At 39.9% G+C, this 16,613-nt stretch overlaps 1 long non-coding RNA gene across 1 annotated transcript in view; it reads right to left on the reverse strand.

Moving 5' to 3' along the window:
* LOC124796416 overlaps window positions 1-16,011 on the reverse strand; it is a 359,094-nt gene extending 343,083 nt beyond the window's left edge. Inside the window, exon 1 of the long non-coding RNA XR_007016763.1 lies at window positions 15,916-16,011. This is a non-coding gene — a long non-coding RNA (uncharacterized LOC124796416). The remainder of the gene's footprint in view (window positions 1-15,915) is intronic.
* Between the last annotated feature and the right edge of the window lie 602 nt (window positions 16,012-16,613).

The raw sequence follows: 16,613 nt of genomic DNA on the forward strand, positions 1-16,613 counted from the left end.
GAGGGGGTCTAGTTCCATGGCCTGCTCGGTCACCTGATCTCAACCCGTGCGATTTCCTGTTAAGGGGCCATCTTGAAAGAATCTTGTATGCAGAGCGCATTCCGGATGTGGAGACACTGGATCAGCGTACTCATGCTGCCATTGACACTGTTCGGATGCAGCGTGGCCGATGTGAACGTGTGAGAGGGAACATGCTACGGCACGTACACGCATGCGTTGAGGCACATGGAAACCATTTTCAACACAAACTGAAATGTGGCTGCACGGTACAGCGCGTATTAGACAGCAGTCTCTGTAACAATGTATGACTGAATAAATGGTCTCTAACGTGGAAACCATCCATTTCTGGACTTTTTTTGTTTTTTTTTTTTGTTCTCATCGATCAATCCCCAGAGTTTGTACACGGTGGAAAAAATCACCCGGGTTACTCAGTTCTTACGATTATTGCTCTTGAAGCACGGTGTCGTCTACTGTAGTTAAGGATGGTTGTGGAAAGGGAATGAAAGGAGCAAATAAAATATATCCTGTCATTCCAAAAAGTTTTGAAACTTGATTGTAAAAACATAGCGAAAAGTGAAGATGGCAGTTTGTAGTAGTTGTAATGCTTCAAGTGTTCTACAAAGTCTCTCCCCACTTGATTACAACTCACAGAAGGTTTACACTAACATACGAAACTGTTAAATAAGTCCTTCTTTTGGATGTTGTTTTGCGCGTCACGTTGGTTTGAATGTCACTTATATGGTCAAAGTCTTGATTCTTGGTGTGAATTTCAGCACTTTGTCGTTTTGAGGTAGGTTCGTACTGATAAAGTCTCGCGACCCACTGGGATGTTCCCCAGAAAAGAACTGTCTGCGTTTTGCATTTCGGTCAAGTCGCAACAAGCGTCCACGTGTCGTGGTTTATGTTCGGGAGTCTTGAATAGATTTAGAAATGTTGCTCCATTGCGATTTTCGATAAAGCAACATTGACACACTACGCCAGTTTGTCCGTTACGTAAAATTGCCTGTTCACAACTGACAGTTCTAATGCACATCTGGTGTTTGCAGTTGCCGGTTCAAGCTGCCACCGTAGTTATTTCACTGACTTTTTTTATTCGTCGGGAATAAAACCAGTCTCAGAACTTTTTGTAAAGACCTTGTATATCAGCGAAATGCACGTATTTAATAGAGATCTACAATGTAACTTTCCATTCGCTGGACATGTCAACAATAGTTCATTTTAATGAGCTTTTGGGTTAGACATACTTTGAGAGGTGGCCGTATGAGCAAAAACAAACTTTCATCACTCCTAAGATTTACCACATTACAATATATTAGCAACTGATATACACAGATTGCCGTTCTTATTACTGTAACAATAGACGATGGGTGCAGATACGCAGACGTACATCCGCTATCGATCTTCCTAAAATAAGCTGGCCTTCGAGCCTTTCCTTTGTTCCGTATGCTTGGACAACGACGTAACGGAAGCTTCCGATGACTTCGTCTCGGGTAGATGCTTTGCGGTTTGACTCTCTTGCAGCAGCGTCTGGAGAAGGGAGGTATGCCCGTCTTGCCTAGGGACAGACAGTTGCCGCCAACAGCTTGGAGTTGGTAACAAAATTTTCCGCAGTATTACGCGCATTGTGAAATGACCTTCAGCCTCTCTCTCGTTTGAGCAGGCGGGAATTTAAGAGCCACGATTACTTTCCGTGTTCCCTGCCAATCACCGAATCTTCGTCCATATTGGTTTTCTGGGAGCACTCTGACAGTATTGGAATGTTGTTCCGTGTTTGATGGCGTCAGATCCTTCTGTACGTATCCTGATTCCCTTCCATATTTGTCGAGAGAAATTAAGTTCATAGTTTGGACAAATTAGTGATGTTGTATTAAAATTTACATAACGGTCGATCAACAAATCACTTCTAGTGAAGGCACATTCTTGCTTGTCGTCTCTTTCTTATGCTGGTTAGTTGGTTATTTCATCCGAGACTTTATCTGTCAATTGAATCATGCTTGGTCTTATCCGAAAGCAATTCTGACAAAAAGCGATTCTGGTAGCTGGAATCGGAGGTTTCTGTTAACCCCGGCTTTCGAGTTCTTGTGGTGATACTTCGATAGAAACTTTCATACCTGAACATATTTCTTTATTTCTAACAGAGAAGTCAGATACCAGTTTTCATAAATGTAGCTTCAAAATGATTTAGTAGTTCTTTTATTTTCAAAACTTAATACTTTTACCCACTACTTCACCCCCATCGGGTTTGAATTTATGGAACATGTATTTTTATTTCTGACTGGGAAACCAATACTAGTTTTCGTAGTTCTAGCTTCAAAATTGCCTTAACAACGCCATATGAAAGAAAATCTTTTTCATTCCCTGTTTCACGCTTATGGGGATAGAATTTCGAAAAATCCTTTGTTACGCATATGCCTATAGTACAAGATCAACACCCACTCCAAATGTCAAGCTTCTGTCTATAGGCTGGGCGATCATGGGTCAGTCAGGACATTTCCTTTTATATTTCAGCTTGCAAGGTTAAGTTCGCCGAAGAACGAGATAGTTTCAGGGGAGAGCAGAAAGTTTTTGTTGCGCAAACTTTCCATTTCAGGGATAATTTTTAGTAAGACAAGTTTCAGAGCATAACTTACTCATTAAGCATTTTAAACCAATTCTGAGCTTGTCACTTCATAGATAAATCTTCTTTTGACTTAGTTTTTGAGGATAGCTTTCAGTCAGCACTAATGTGTGTCAGCCGCTTTTCTGCTAATACTGCTGTTAACCGTCGATGTATGAAAACATCACACAAAAATGTGATGAGCCAAGCTGACAGTCACTCAAAGGCTGTCAAAAACAACCGGAGTGCATGTCCCTTTCTACTGCATCAAAAATTTGCTTCATCGGTTTCCGGGCAGGTGACGGCGGGCTGAAGATTAATATCTTTGTGTCGCGGCGGATTGACGGGACCGTTTATTGGAAACGAAGGTACTACTTTGACTGACTGGATGTGTGGATCTGTAGCTGTACTGTAGGCAAAAAATAGAGGCGTACCACTGCATCGTTCATTTCAAAGGAAGGATTAGGACGTAACGCCCGTTGACGACAATGTCATTAGAAGCAGAGCACAGACTCTGATTCGGGTGGGAAAGGTAAGATCAGAAGTTTTCTTTTTAAACGAGGCAGCCCAGCACTCGCCTTAAGCTATTTAAGGAAGTCACGGAACACGTAAATCTAGAAGGCTGGATGGTGGTTTGAGCCACCGTTCTCCATAATGCGAGTCCATCGTCTTACCAATTCACGACATCGGTTGGTTTCAGTTCTAAGGAGCGATAGCAGATGTACTAGGCGTTCCATTTCAGCATAAGCAGTTGAGGCGCTAGGAACTACAAGGTCGCAAAGCACAGCATCGACGATCCTGAGATTTTAGCGTATATGAATGCTTCTGACATCTGTTGATGTTATGTTGAGTCTATAGGCCCGCATTGTTTACAGTGCGAGAACATAGACGAAAAGTTGCCTCCCCGACCGTTAAGTTCCTTCAGTATCTCTGTGACACTCACCCATGGATTAAACAAACCTATGACCATTCGTGCTGACCTCCTCTGTATACGTTCAACATCCACTGTTAGTCCTATCTGGCATGGGTACCACACACTTGAGCAGTATTCTAGAACCAGTCGCATGAGTCATTTGTAAGCAATCTCCTCTATAGACTGATTGCACTTCCTCAGTATTATACAAATAAACAGAAGTCAGCCACCTCCTCTACCTGCGACTGAACCTACGTGATCATTCCATTTCATATCCCTACAAAGGGCTACTCCCAAGTATTTGTGTGAGTTGGCCGATTCCAACAGTGACTCATTGATATTATAGACATAGGATACTTACGTTTTTTCGTTTTGTGAAGTGCAAAATTTTATGTTTCTGAACATTTGCCAATTTCTGCACCAAGTTGAAATTTTATCAAGATCTGACTGAATATTTATGCAGCTTCGTTCAGATTGGGCTTCATTACAGAAAACTGTAAAGAGCCTGGTTTTACTATTAATATTGTCTGCAAGTCATTAATGTACAATATGAACAGCAAGGGTCCCAACACACTTACCTGGGGTTCACCCGAAGTCTACATCTGCCGATGACTCGCCCACCAAGATATAACGCTGTGTCCTCGCTACCAAAACTCCTCAACCCAGTCACAAATTTCACTTGATACCCCGTATGATCGTACTTTTGACAATAAGCGTAGATGCGGTGCTGAGTCAAATGTTTTTCGGAAATCAAGAAATATTGCATCTACCTGGTTGCCTTGATCCAAAACTTTCAGTGTGTCATGTGATAAAAGCGCGGAATGGGTTTTACATGATTGATGTTTCGAAATCCTTGTTGGTGGGCATCGAGAAGGTCATTCTGTTCAAGATGCCACATTATGTTTGAGCTCAGAATATGTTTTAAGATACTACAACAAATCAATGTCAAGGATACTGGACGGCACTGTTGTGGATCATTTCTACTACCCTTCTTGTAGACGGGTGTGAACTGTGCCTTTTTCCAAGAACTGGGCACGGTTTTTTCTTCGAGGGATCTACGGTAGATTGAAGTTAGAAGTGGGGCTAACTCAACCGCAAATTCAGTTAGTATCTGACAAGGATTCCATCGGGGCCTGGAGCTTTGCTCAATTTTAACGATTTCCGCTGTTTCTCAACACCACTGACTCTAATACTTCTTTCATTTATCATTTCGGTGGTACGAGGATTAAATTGGAGCAATTCTCCTATGTTTTCCTTTACAAAGGAACATTTGAAAACGGAGTTAAGCATTTCATCTTTTGCTTTGCTACCCACAATTTCAGTTCCTGTCTCATTCACTAGAGACTGAACACTAACTTTGGTGCAACTAGCAGCCTTTACATACGACCAGAATTTCTTTGGGTTCTGTGAAAGCTCAATGACAATATTATGCTGCGGTAGTCACTAAAGGCTTCACACATTGCTGTCTTGACAACCAAACGCGTTTCATTCAGCATATCTCTATATCTATAGCCATACGCTTCATTTTACAACTATTATGCAGCAGTCTCCGTTTCTTTAGAAGTTTCTTTACAGTGATTGTATACTATGGAGTGTTCCTACCATTATGAACTGTTCTACTGAATGCATCTCTATCCTGTACATGGTCAACTATTCTTTTAAATTTGCGCTAGAGTTCCTCTACATGCTCCTGCCATGTGCTGGAAGTTCACGTTCCTAATTGAGATATGACATTACTGACTTTTTATCTAGTTTATTGATCATACATATTTTTATGCCTGTTTAAGTTGTCCTTTGTACTCTGGTAACCATTGTTTCCACAACCGCGTCATGGTCACTGATACCAGTTTCAACATTGACATGCTCAAAGATGTGAGGTCTGTTTGTTGCATTAGATTCAGTGTATTTCCATCATGAGTGGGGTTCCTAACTATCTCTTCTAGGCAGTTTTCAGAGAATACTTTAGCAAAGTTCCACAGGATCACTTATCACGCCCACCACAAACAAAATTGTAATTTTCCCAATTAATCGTTGGATGATTTAAGTCTCCACTGATAATTACAGTATAACTGTGGAACTTACGTACAAGTGAACTGAGGTTTTCTCTAAAGTTTTCGGTTAGATCAGGAGACGAGTCTGTTGAAAGATAGAAGGATCCAATAATCATTTTATGCCCACTCCTGGTACTAAGTCTTGCCTAAACAATCTGACATGCAGCTTCAATTTCTACCTCGGTCGATTTGAATTTGTTGTCTACTGCGACAAATACACCACCATCGTTTCCCATTTGCCTATCCTTTCGATATATACACTCAAATTTTCCCCAAAAATCTCCCTTCTATCAGTTTCAGGTTTCGACAAGCTTTCTGTACCTAATATGATGTGAGCTTCACTGCTTTTCATGAGCGCTTCAAACTGTGGCACTTCGTTGCGAATGCTTCGGCAGTTTACCATGAGGATTTTAATACACTCACCTGTATGGGGAGGCATTTCTTTCGATCTTACACTGATACTTCTGGGTTTCCTATAGCTATCGTTGTCTGGATTAAATGAAGAGTCGCCTAATCCAAAAGTCTTGTGTGCATCCCACACACAGTCAGCTATGTGAGTAGAAGCCTCTGATGTATAGTGCACACCTGGTCTGTTTAGTGGAACCCTACAGTTCTCAATCCCATGGCGCAAGTCCAGGAAGTAGCAGCCTAGCTTGTCACATGAGTTTCTGGTTCAGTCCTTCCACTCGACTCAGAACCAGAGTGCCACACTCAGTTTTGTGGACAATGCTGCAAATTCTGAGCCAGGCTGAAACTTCAGGCGCAAGGCTGGTCTTCTCAGCCTTCGCTGCCAGTCGCTGGAATGACCCAAGAATGACCTCGGAGCCCAGACGAGGGGCATCATTTGTTCCACCGTGGACCACAGCCTGCAGTTGGTTGCACCCTGTTCCCTCAATGGCCGCCGGAATAGCTTCTAGCATCCTGAAGAGGCTATCCCGGCAGCCATTGAGATAACGGGGTGCAACCAAATGCAGATTGTGGCGCACGTTGGAACAAATGATGCCCCTCGTCTGGTCTCCGAGGTCATTCTTGGGTCATTCCAGCGACATGAAACAGTTGTTATTGCGATTGAACAACGACAAGCTTAAATGGCAGATTTCTGTTGCTTCTTGTGCCTGTCGCATAGCGGTGCCAAAGCACTTCATTATAAAAAGAAAGATGGCCTAAGCGCCAATAACTTGAACCAGGAGCTCACAATGATATGCACGAAGCACTTGTGGAATCCAGGACGTAATTCTCTCTGCTCTTCAAACAAAATTGTGCCCCTGTTTGCGCGAAAAATTTCCACGTCTTAGTGACGTGAAAATAAAAGAAGGGATTTTCGTGGGTCCGTAGATATTCAAACTGCGCGAAGATATCCCACTTGGACCTCTTACCTGACAGTTGTGGTGTTGTAACCGATGAGCACGGAGAACGCTTCGACCAGCATATTTCTGGCATGGAAACGAGATACCAGGGAAAGTGGAGTGCATCAATGTTAGCCGATTACTGCAGGACACTAACAAGAGAATCACCAGCATATACTTCAAACGTCAGGCAAAGTGGTTGCCTTCCTCCGAGGGATAACACCGAATTACATACACGCATAAGCTTATATAGACAATAACGTAAAGTTATCACAACTTCAAAGTGAGAGCTAACCTTGTACTTGCATTAACATTTTCTTTTTCAGTACACTCGGAAACAAAGATTAGCTGCTTTCATGACAGTTACAGAGAAATGTAAAATTTTGTTGGCTAGTATGTAATATTACCGTAACCTTAAATAGATGGTCTGCATCTGATACGCCAAAATATAGTAGATGTAGTAGATATATTGATGCAGCAGAGCTAGTTATCGAAATACAGCTTTCAGGTTCCAGTCACGCTTCTCATCTGGATATTTTGAAGATATTTCCGAAATACGACATAAGAATTGTACATCTAACCATTTAAATAGCTTTGAGGATGTTTATGACAATTCCAGCCACAACAGCACCTTGTGAATGTAATTTCATCAAATCAAAGATCATAAAAAAATTACTGAAGGTGGAGTGTGGGTGACAGCAGACAGGCAGACAGTCAAATCTCGAGTTCTTGTGGATACAACACGACACAGCTTCTCAACTTGATTTCAGTGATCTAATCGATGAGCTTGTTTCGCTCAGTGCAATATTTACAAAGTAAAATTATATTATTTAATTTAATATACTCGAACAAGAGCTACTTGAAATATAATGTCTCCAAATTTTTATGTGAAAACTCTTCACGCTTTTCAAATAAAAGAAGCGTTATTTAACATCACATCTTTATTCTACATGTTTACATATTTGCAGCTTTGCCGCAAGAGGGCTCCAAATTATAGCGTATAACATGGCGTTGTATAATGTAATGTCGACGCGTAAGAAACAGCGTGTTGATATCGAATTTCGAATTTGAAGAGTTCGTCCACATATGACGCAACCTCTCCTTTAGCATAACAATGCCAGATCACACAGTCGGCCAGGGTGGCCGAGCGGTTCTAGGCGCTACAATCTGGAACCGCGCGACCGCTCCGGTCGCAGGTTCGAATCCTGCCTCGGGCATGGATGTGTGTGATGTCGTTAGGTTAGTTAGGTTTAAGTAGTTATAAGTTCTAAGGGGACTGATGACCACTGCAGTTGAGTCCCATAGTGCTCAGAGCCATTTGAACCATTTTGAACCAGATCACACACTAGCGCTGCGACATCCAGAAGAATCTGATGCCTTGGGTTCACTGCCATCGATCATCCTCCATACAGTCCTGGCTTGGCCCCTTCTAATCTTCATCAGATACAAAAACTTAAAGAACACTTCCGAGAACTTCACTCTGAAGCGGTGCAAGCAGAGATGAGGTTGTGGCTCCATCAAAAAAGTCGAACTTCTACCAGTGATGATATCAACAAACTGGTTTCTCGTTGGGAGAAGTGTGTTCGTATGTTGATAAATAAACATGCAGAAATGAGGAATAAAGATGTGAAATGTTAATGATGTTTGTTTTATTTAAAAGCTTTGTTGTCACATAAAAAATTCTGAGGCATTACTTTTCTGCACGCCCTTGTATCATATAATAATAGGGAGTCACGCCGCTTCTGCGACTATATAAGTCTAATTTAAACCAAAGGCACTTCGCTTTATTTAAAAGCACCATCAGTGGTCATTGTAACAATTGTGGTTTTGTTTACATGTCGGTTTATCGAGGTCACAAAGAGTAAAAACTGTGACTGCGAGAGAGGCCTCTAAAACGGAAAGACAGCATTTGAATATTTCGCTATACTTCAAATGTTTTAGGAGGTTCCTATAATTTGTAATTGATCGAATACAATGGTACATGTAATTTATTATGCGCAATATTTTTCATCAATACAGGTGTAATTTATTTTCAATAATGCTAATGTAATTTTAAGCGGTGGTGGAGGGGGTGAAAGGGAAGTAGACTGCAGTTCTGGCACTTCCGCCAGGGGCGCAGGACGACATTTACCCTCGTTCCTGCAGCACATAAATAATAAGGCGATCAAAGACGTGGTCAGTAGAGACGGAACACAAAGTCTGATAGCATACGGATGTGAAAGGAAACAGACCACGTTCTTTTCGTTGGACTCATCACTGGAACTACATTAAGCGTACCCTACATGCTACTAAACGTTCTCTTTTGTGGTTGTGCTCATTTTCGCCTAATGTGAAGCACACTGGGTAGATTTTACGCATTGCATTGTAAACCTGTGATATTTTATGAGCTATATGCATACTTTTGCTCTGTTCTGGTAGTACAGTAGAATTCATTTGATTCAAGGACGTCCTATAGTCTTAATTGAAAATGCCAATGATAGTGTGGTATTAGAAGCGTGTTTCTCTACTGTCGAAGTGAGGCCTATCATTTTAAAAGATTTTATTCGCAGGTAAATGGCCTTTTCTAAATAAACCTGAGATACCATCAGATCTGCGTAGGACAGCAGTTTAGAACACAAAATAACAACAAAGTTTGTTTCACTGAGACCGTACGACACAGACACAAAAATAGTTCAGTTTGACTCTTTCCCCTTATCGTTCACCGACAACCAACATTTTTGTACTTATGAAATAACTCCAGCCTTAATTTTTTCCGTTTAACTATAACTAAAATACAGAAATAATTGAAACAAATTTTCATTATCTCGTACAACAATATTCAGCGTTAGATTTCACAACAATATGGAGACTGTGAGTTTTCCAGTAAAATTATTTCGATTGGATAAGATGGAAATTAATTTTAAAAATAATCTCTAGAGTACTTCCGTTTTGAGGGGGGAAACAAACACACCAACCTTCTTTGTACTATCATCAGCTTGCCATTAGATACTAACTACGGTGCGTGTATTCGTACACTGAAAAATCGAGCAGAAATCAAAGGCCGTTGCGCTCTGCAACGCACTTATAGCGAATGTTAAAAATCTTTTTTTTTGGTTCTGTGACTCACGTTTTCAGATTAAAAGAGCACGCTAAACTATTCGAACCCAAATGTATTTTGCAGCCCTTTTGCACTGAGGTAATGGCGTGTGCCTAACTTTTCATATAAAAAAGAGAGGAGAAACATACTTCTGAGCTGAGTATTTTAAGACAAGATACCAGTTTTCCCTAACCGCTCCGAACATCAGGCAGTTCCAACATTTTTCTTATGTGAATGCCTTAAGGCAACATGCGATGCCGGAAGCGTCCGGGCTAAGCACGGCTTAGTCAGGAATAGGTTTCATTTGTCACAATAAAAATACTGTTCTGTAATAAATAATAATATCAGGAATTGATAAGATATCCATCTGCCACCTACAAGAAGCCGTTTACTGAGATCTGCAATGAATTACGCTCAGGTACATCACGCCGCCCAAGGCGCGTTGAAACTGCCCGATTAGTGATAAAATAGCACATTGAACACGTTTCCTGTGTCTACCATTCCAATATCACAACTTAATTAAAAATATCACATAATAAAATACAATTTGCCAAATCGTGGAAAAGCGGACGCCGTACTAGACGGGATAAACGAAAAGTCAAAAGAAGATGATTTTGCGGCTAACATAGAAGTTATTTCAAATTTTCTCGTAGGCGCATTCTTCCCCATTCCCATATAAAAACTTACTCTTGTTGTGAAAGTTATATCGGTAATCATTTTAATCGACGGACTTCAGAAAAGCGAGTCATACATTATTCAAAAGGACATTAGTCAGTTGCTGTATTCGAGAATGAATCTGATGTGTTTACAATATTTTTTTACGTAAAACATATTCCTAATGCTGTTTTGGTGATTGATTCTGTGCTGTACAAGTGAGCCTGGCGAAGAGCAACAACGATTTTATGAGTGAAGGTGAGTGTGTGAATTAACATGAGTGAAATTAATTGTGTGTAGACGTGATGAAATTTATGGACCCAAGCATTCTTTTCCTGAACAATTAAAACATAAAATTCTGTTTGAATATGACGTCTGCATTCCCTGTCTTAGAAGTGACATTTCTATATCATTACACAAAATTATCAAATGATGAATAATAATAATGATAATAATATCAGAAATTCATTCCTTTCAAATGCGCATCCTGTGTCATAGTTATTACTCCATCGCTCTCAGCAGCACATTGAAATAGTGAAAGACAATATGGTAGAAAATTGGTAAAACTGTATCAGTATCATGGACGTAATTTAGTATTAATTATGGCTCACACAATCTTGTGAGAGAAGTCAGTGGATCGACATTATCTAGGAAGAAATTAGAATGTGGGAAACGACGCCAGCACTTTTAACGAGTGCTATGGTTATGTACATTACACAGGTGCCGCATGCAAGCAAAGCCAAGCGATCAAAGCAATGTCCAAACAACAGACTATTCAAATGTTAACAGTGAGACAGCAATCGCCGACATACAATGTGCGTCACGCGAGTCAATGTAATTTGGGACTTTTCATTGTTTTTTTCAGTTGTATTCAGCTATCCATACCAGAGTATAGCTCTTTCGATACAAGAGCAATTAATATCCACTATTAATAATTTCGCATTCCATTTCTGAGAAAAAAGTTAGTGTCAATATTACTGAAATTCTTTTGGAATCAATGTGGTAAAAATGAGAAATAAAAAAAGTAAGAGAAAAATTAAAATCAAAAACTGTTTTGTGATAATATTCTGTTACAAAAATGATCTTCAAATATAGACAATTGTAATAGCATTGACTGACTGTACCCTTAGTTCTTGGACGAATATATAACACATTGTGAATGAAAACACTCACGCACGACACTGATGTCAGTCTACAATATTTGTTATTTATTCCCCAAATCGTTTTCGGCTATTATACCATCCTCAAATACAAAGATAAATATGTGGCGCAGAGAAATTTTTGTAGGATCAAAGATTTTAAACTAAAACATCTACAGAGTATCTCGATTTCCAAATGTGAAAATTGTTAATATTCTTAGTAGAAAATAAACTGAACAATAAATTTTGGTGACATGTTCCAAAGGTGTAATTTAGGACCTGTTAAGGACAAGATTATTTTATTCAGCCACGCGCTTAGAACATATCAAAGTTCACTGTTCAATTTATTTTCTTCTAAGAACAGTTGTAATCTGCTGTATATTTCATTCGTTAATGTGTCACATATTTAATCTTAGTTAAATAATCTTACAAGGCATTTTCACTGAAATAATTACCCTCGTTTTATTCCCAAATTAAATGTCAATAATTTTCATCTCTGGAAACAGAGATAATCTATAGGTGCACTTGTTTAAAAATTTTTATCCTACAAAAATTCGACTGTACCGTACGTATATTTGTATCCAGTGATGGCATAACAGCCGAAAACCAGTCTGTGAAATAAGTAATAAATATTATAGAATATTAAACTAGTGTCGTGTGTGTTTTCGTTCATAACAATTTCAATAGCTACACAGTGTACAGATACACATAATATTCATACATTGCATGTGTATGATTCATGTAAATTGACTTTATGAATGAATTACTCTGGATTCAAAAGTCCAGCTTTCAAAGAGACGGCTTTAATTAAATTTCACATCAAAACTAATGTTATTGTTGTTACAGTTTTGTCCTGATCATAACAAAATGCTTTGACTGATTGTATTTGAAAGAAACAATAAAAATATTCACAGTCTACGAGTTTATATGACATGAACTTTACATGAGATTACCTAACCACACTAATACACGCAATAACTTATCGAATTGGTAAGTACGAGGACAGATACGGGAAGAAGATAATTTTTACCATTTGCCTTTCCATTTCATACTGGTAGTATAAAATTTAAGTCTCTGTTGTACTCAGTTCCTTGTTACAAGCTCAACCTCCCAAATCTATAACGACATTAAAATAACCGTTTACAGAATTAATATCGCAAGAAACTTAGCGAGAATCTATTGAAACGTATTTGAATTTAAAAAAAAAATCCCTACAGTAATAGCAGATACAGGAGGGGACTTCAGAAAGTAAGTTACAGACTGTTCAGACAGGCTGAGTAATTTTTATTGAATGCTGCGCTACATTTCAAAGTGACAGACGCGTCATTTTTCAACAAAGTCACCAAGTCTTTGTAAACAGCGGTCCGAACGTTATACCAATCGCTCATTTCCTCGCCGCTAGAAATCCACTCCTTGGTAAATACTGTACGAACGTACTAATGGTTGAAAAATCCCTTTCCTCCCAAATGTTCTTTCAGCTTTCCCAAGATGGAAATCACATGGATCTAGACTTTCGATTAACATCATCCACATCAGTACAGCGTTGGTTAAATTGTTGGCACTATTTCGCTACAGCTGGGCGCCACTTTGCATTTGATTCATTTATAGCCATAATTTTACGGCGGATCTGTACGAAATTTAAGCGTTTTGTCCACAAGAACCGTACTGCCCCGCGTACTTCAACTTTCGAATACGTTTTCAGCTGGCGAGCCATTGCACTCCCTCATTGCGATGCACCAGAAACCTGTACCGCAACCGAACTGAGTCTGCAGGAAACCAGGAACATATAATCTGTTCCGACAGGCGCACTATTGTTGCGTAATAGTCTTATCGTGGGACGCATATTTAACTTACTTTCGGAAGGCGCTTCGTACAGCAAGGGAAAAGAAAATCGGCTGTGACCTTTCCGAACGATCCACCCCAACATTCTTCTTGAGTGCTTTATGAATACCACCACAAAAAACGTATCTGACCGCATATGCCGTATCAGGTGTCATCACTATTATTATCTCTAACTCATGCTTAAAGACTACAAATTGCTTGTGTGTTGCCTTAAGCTTAGTTGTGACGAGTGGTAAGTATTTTTTCTGGCTGCAGGAACTACGGTTAGCAAAAAAAAGTATCATATGATGACAGATTTGTTCAAAAATATCAGTAACTCGCCCTGGTCCATATGGTAAACCATGAATAATGTCGGGGTTCTCTGCAAACACCATTAAGTTGACATTTCTGTGGAAGTAGTCTCATATATATCGTTGCAAAATATGACGCTAGACAGTTACATCGTACGTTTACCGTTATGAATCAACCAAACATATGTGAATTTATATATGCAGGTCGGACATTAATGTAATAGCATAACTTTCGCGCAATGTCACGAACGAGATGAAATAAGATATTTTTAATTTTTACTTGTTCATCGACATTTAATTTTGTTCATACTGTGTCGATACGTCACATTTAATCAAAAATCTGTTGCAGATAATTTCAAACATTTTGTACTTAAGCAGGCTTTAACTTCTAGCCACTTAAGATGAGTACAAGCTCGTACAAGACAAGAATGGATAAAGAAAACAATTCTGTGGTTTACAATGAAACCACCCAAACTTTTACATTAAATGACAGGGAAACCACGTAAAACATGTGTCAGGATGGATGGCAATGTATTTGAGCCTCCGCCTCTGATGTACGTGCATACAAGACACACAAGTGTGTTCGACAGGCTCGCTTGTTAGATTTCTATATTTATTTTATCCCAACCAATAAGATGAAACACAAATATACGCCACTTAACTGATAAAATGTAAGACTACAAATATTAGGCAACTACAGACTAGAATTTCGCAATCTCAAGAGCGCTGTTGGTAGATTGGTGGGTAGAAGCAGTACTGTAAAAAGTAGGCCGAAATCAGTTCTGGCCAACTCTTACAAAACACTGTCATCATATTGAAACTCCGTCTCTGGAAATTAGTTTCGCTCTTATAACACCAGAAGAGACCTGACTGAGCGGCTTCCAGGTACTTCACTCTTCGTGGCCCTGAAGGAGTCTTCATCCACGTATCATTCATCTTTTCACATGCAAATTCTAGCACGTCACGTTTGCAGTGTGGTTTAGGGTGGTAAAGGTGCGTTATGCTACGGAAACTGGTATGTACAAAATGTTCTTTAGTGCACGCGTCAAAAACGTTTTCCAATCATATTGTAACTGAAATATATTGGACAGTTCTGTATTAAAGTCAGAAAAATTTGACTTGACACAAGGACACATTTGTATCTAGTTTTCACCCCAGAAACCACTGAGCAGTGCTAAGTTAAATGATGTTACTTACATCTGGCTCCGTTTTTGCTCTATTCGCAACCCACAGAATCGGTTACCGCACATTTCTGTATGCAAGTCAATTACTCCAATTGTATGTTCGTGGTCTCCGTGCAAATATGTGTTTAAGAAACCGTACGTTTCTCGCCATCGGACTTTATTTAATATTTTGAAGTAAATAATGATGTTACGATTTGCGCAGCTCAGTTTTGTACTGTTTCGTAAGTCATTTGCACATGTTAAAGCTTCAGACGCATAAACAGTATTCCAGAACTAGTCGAACTAGCAACAGTTTACATACCTCTCTGTAGATAAGACAGAAACGGAATCGAATGAGATGATAGAAAGTAATAACTACTCAATCATGATTCACTTATCTGTGGCATAAGGAAGAGTGATATATTAAATACAAGCGCTTCTGGCTCAGCAAACTCACTTTTCGCTCCTAACACTAATAACTATAACACATTTTCATAGTTCTCTCGTCGTAAGGCACTAATATGAAGTTTAGCACACTTTCGTCAGACGCAGCCGAATCCGCAGTGACACAGTTGTCGTTGAAATTCTTAGGATTCATCGATCACGGCAGATTGATACAGAACATAGAAGCTAGTGAAGGAAAAGAGCATGAAGTTGTCACAAATTTTCAGCAGGAAAGTGCTCAAACAGCTGCGCTGATACCAACTAAACACGCGATGCGGGTTAGATCGATGATCCCAATACGTTTGCAGCCACTGTTTAAGAGAAAGAGGTTCGTCGCTAACGGACAATGCAGCCCTTGTGCAGCCGCCGGCGCCAGCGTGACAGATGCAGGAGACATGTACCATGTGTACTCACGGTAGCGGCCGGCGCGACATCCTCATTGCACAGATGCAAGCGTCATACTGGAGCCTCCCGCGTCAGTCCGCCCGCCGCGAAGCTCTGGACGCACGGCGCATGCGTGGACTGTCAAACCGCGGCGTTGCGGGAGGCGGCACTTCGAACCGAACGCCTGGTAACACGTGTGCGAGCTGGGAGACTGCTGTGTTGAGCGACATTCGATCGTCAACCATACAGCTCAAACCACAAAGTCTTTTTTTTCCTCTCTCTCTTATTTATTACTTAAATCCGTTCACGTGAGAGGGATACGGGGGAGTATGCCAGCAGTGATGTTACTACTCTGCTGTTCTTAATATATATTAATGACTTACCATTCTATATTCACGAAAATGCAAAGCTGGTACTTTTTGCCGATGATACAAGTATAGCTATCACACCCGACAGACAAGAATTAACTGGTGAAATTGTAAACGATGTTTTTCAGAAAATCGTTAAGTGGTTCTCTGCAAATGGGTTCTCATTAAACTTTGACAAAACACAGTATATACAGTTCCACACAGTAAATGGAATGACCCCATTAATAAATATAGACTTCGATCAGAAATCGGTAGCTAAGGTAGAATATTCAAAATTTCTAGGTGTATGCATTGGTGAGGGGTTGAACTGGAAAAAACACACTGAGGATCTGCTGAATCGTTTGAGT

Source organism: Schistocerca piceifrons, chromosome 4 (assembly GCF_021461385.2).
Source record: "Schistocerca piceifrons isolate TAMUIC-IGC-003096 chromosome 4, iqSchPice1.1, whole genome shotgun sequence".
In the NCBI taxonomy this organism is placed as follows: domain Eukaryota; kingdom Metazoa; phylum Arthropoda; class Insecta; order Orthoptera; family Acrididae; genus Schistocerca; species Schistocerca piceifrons.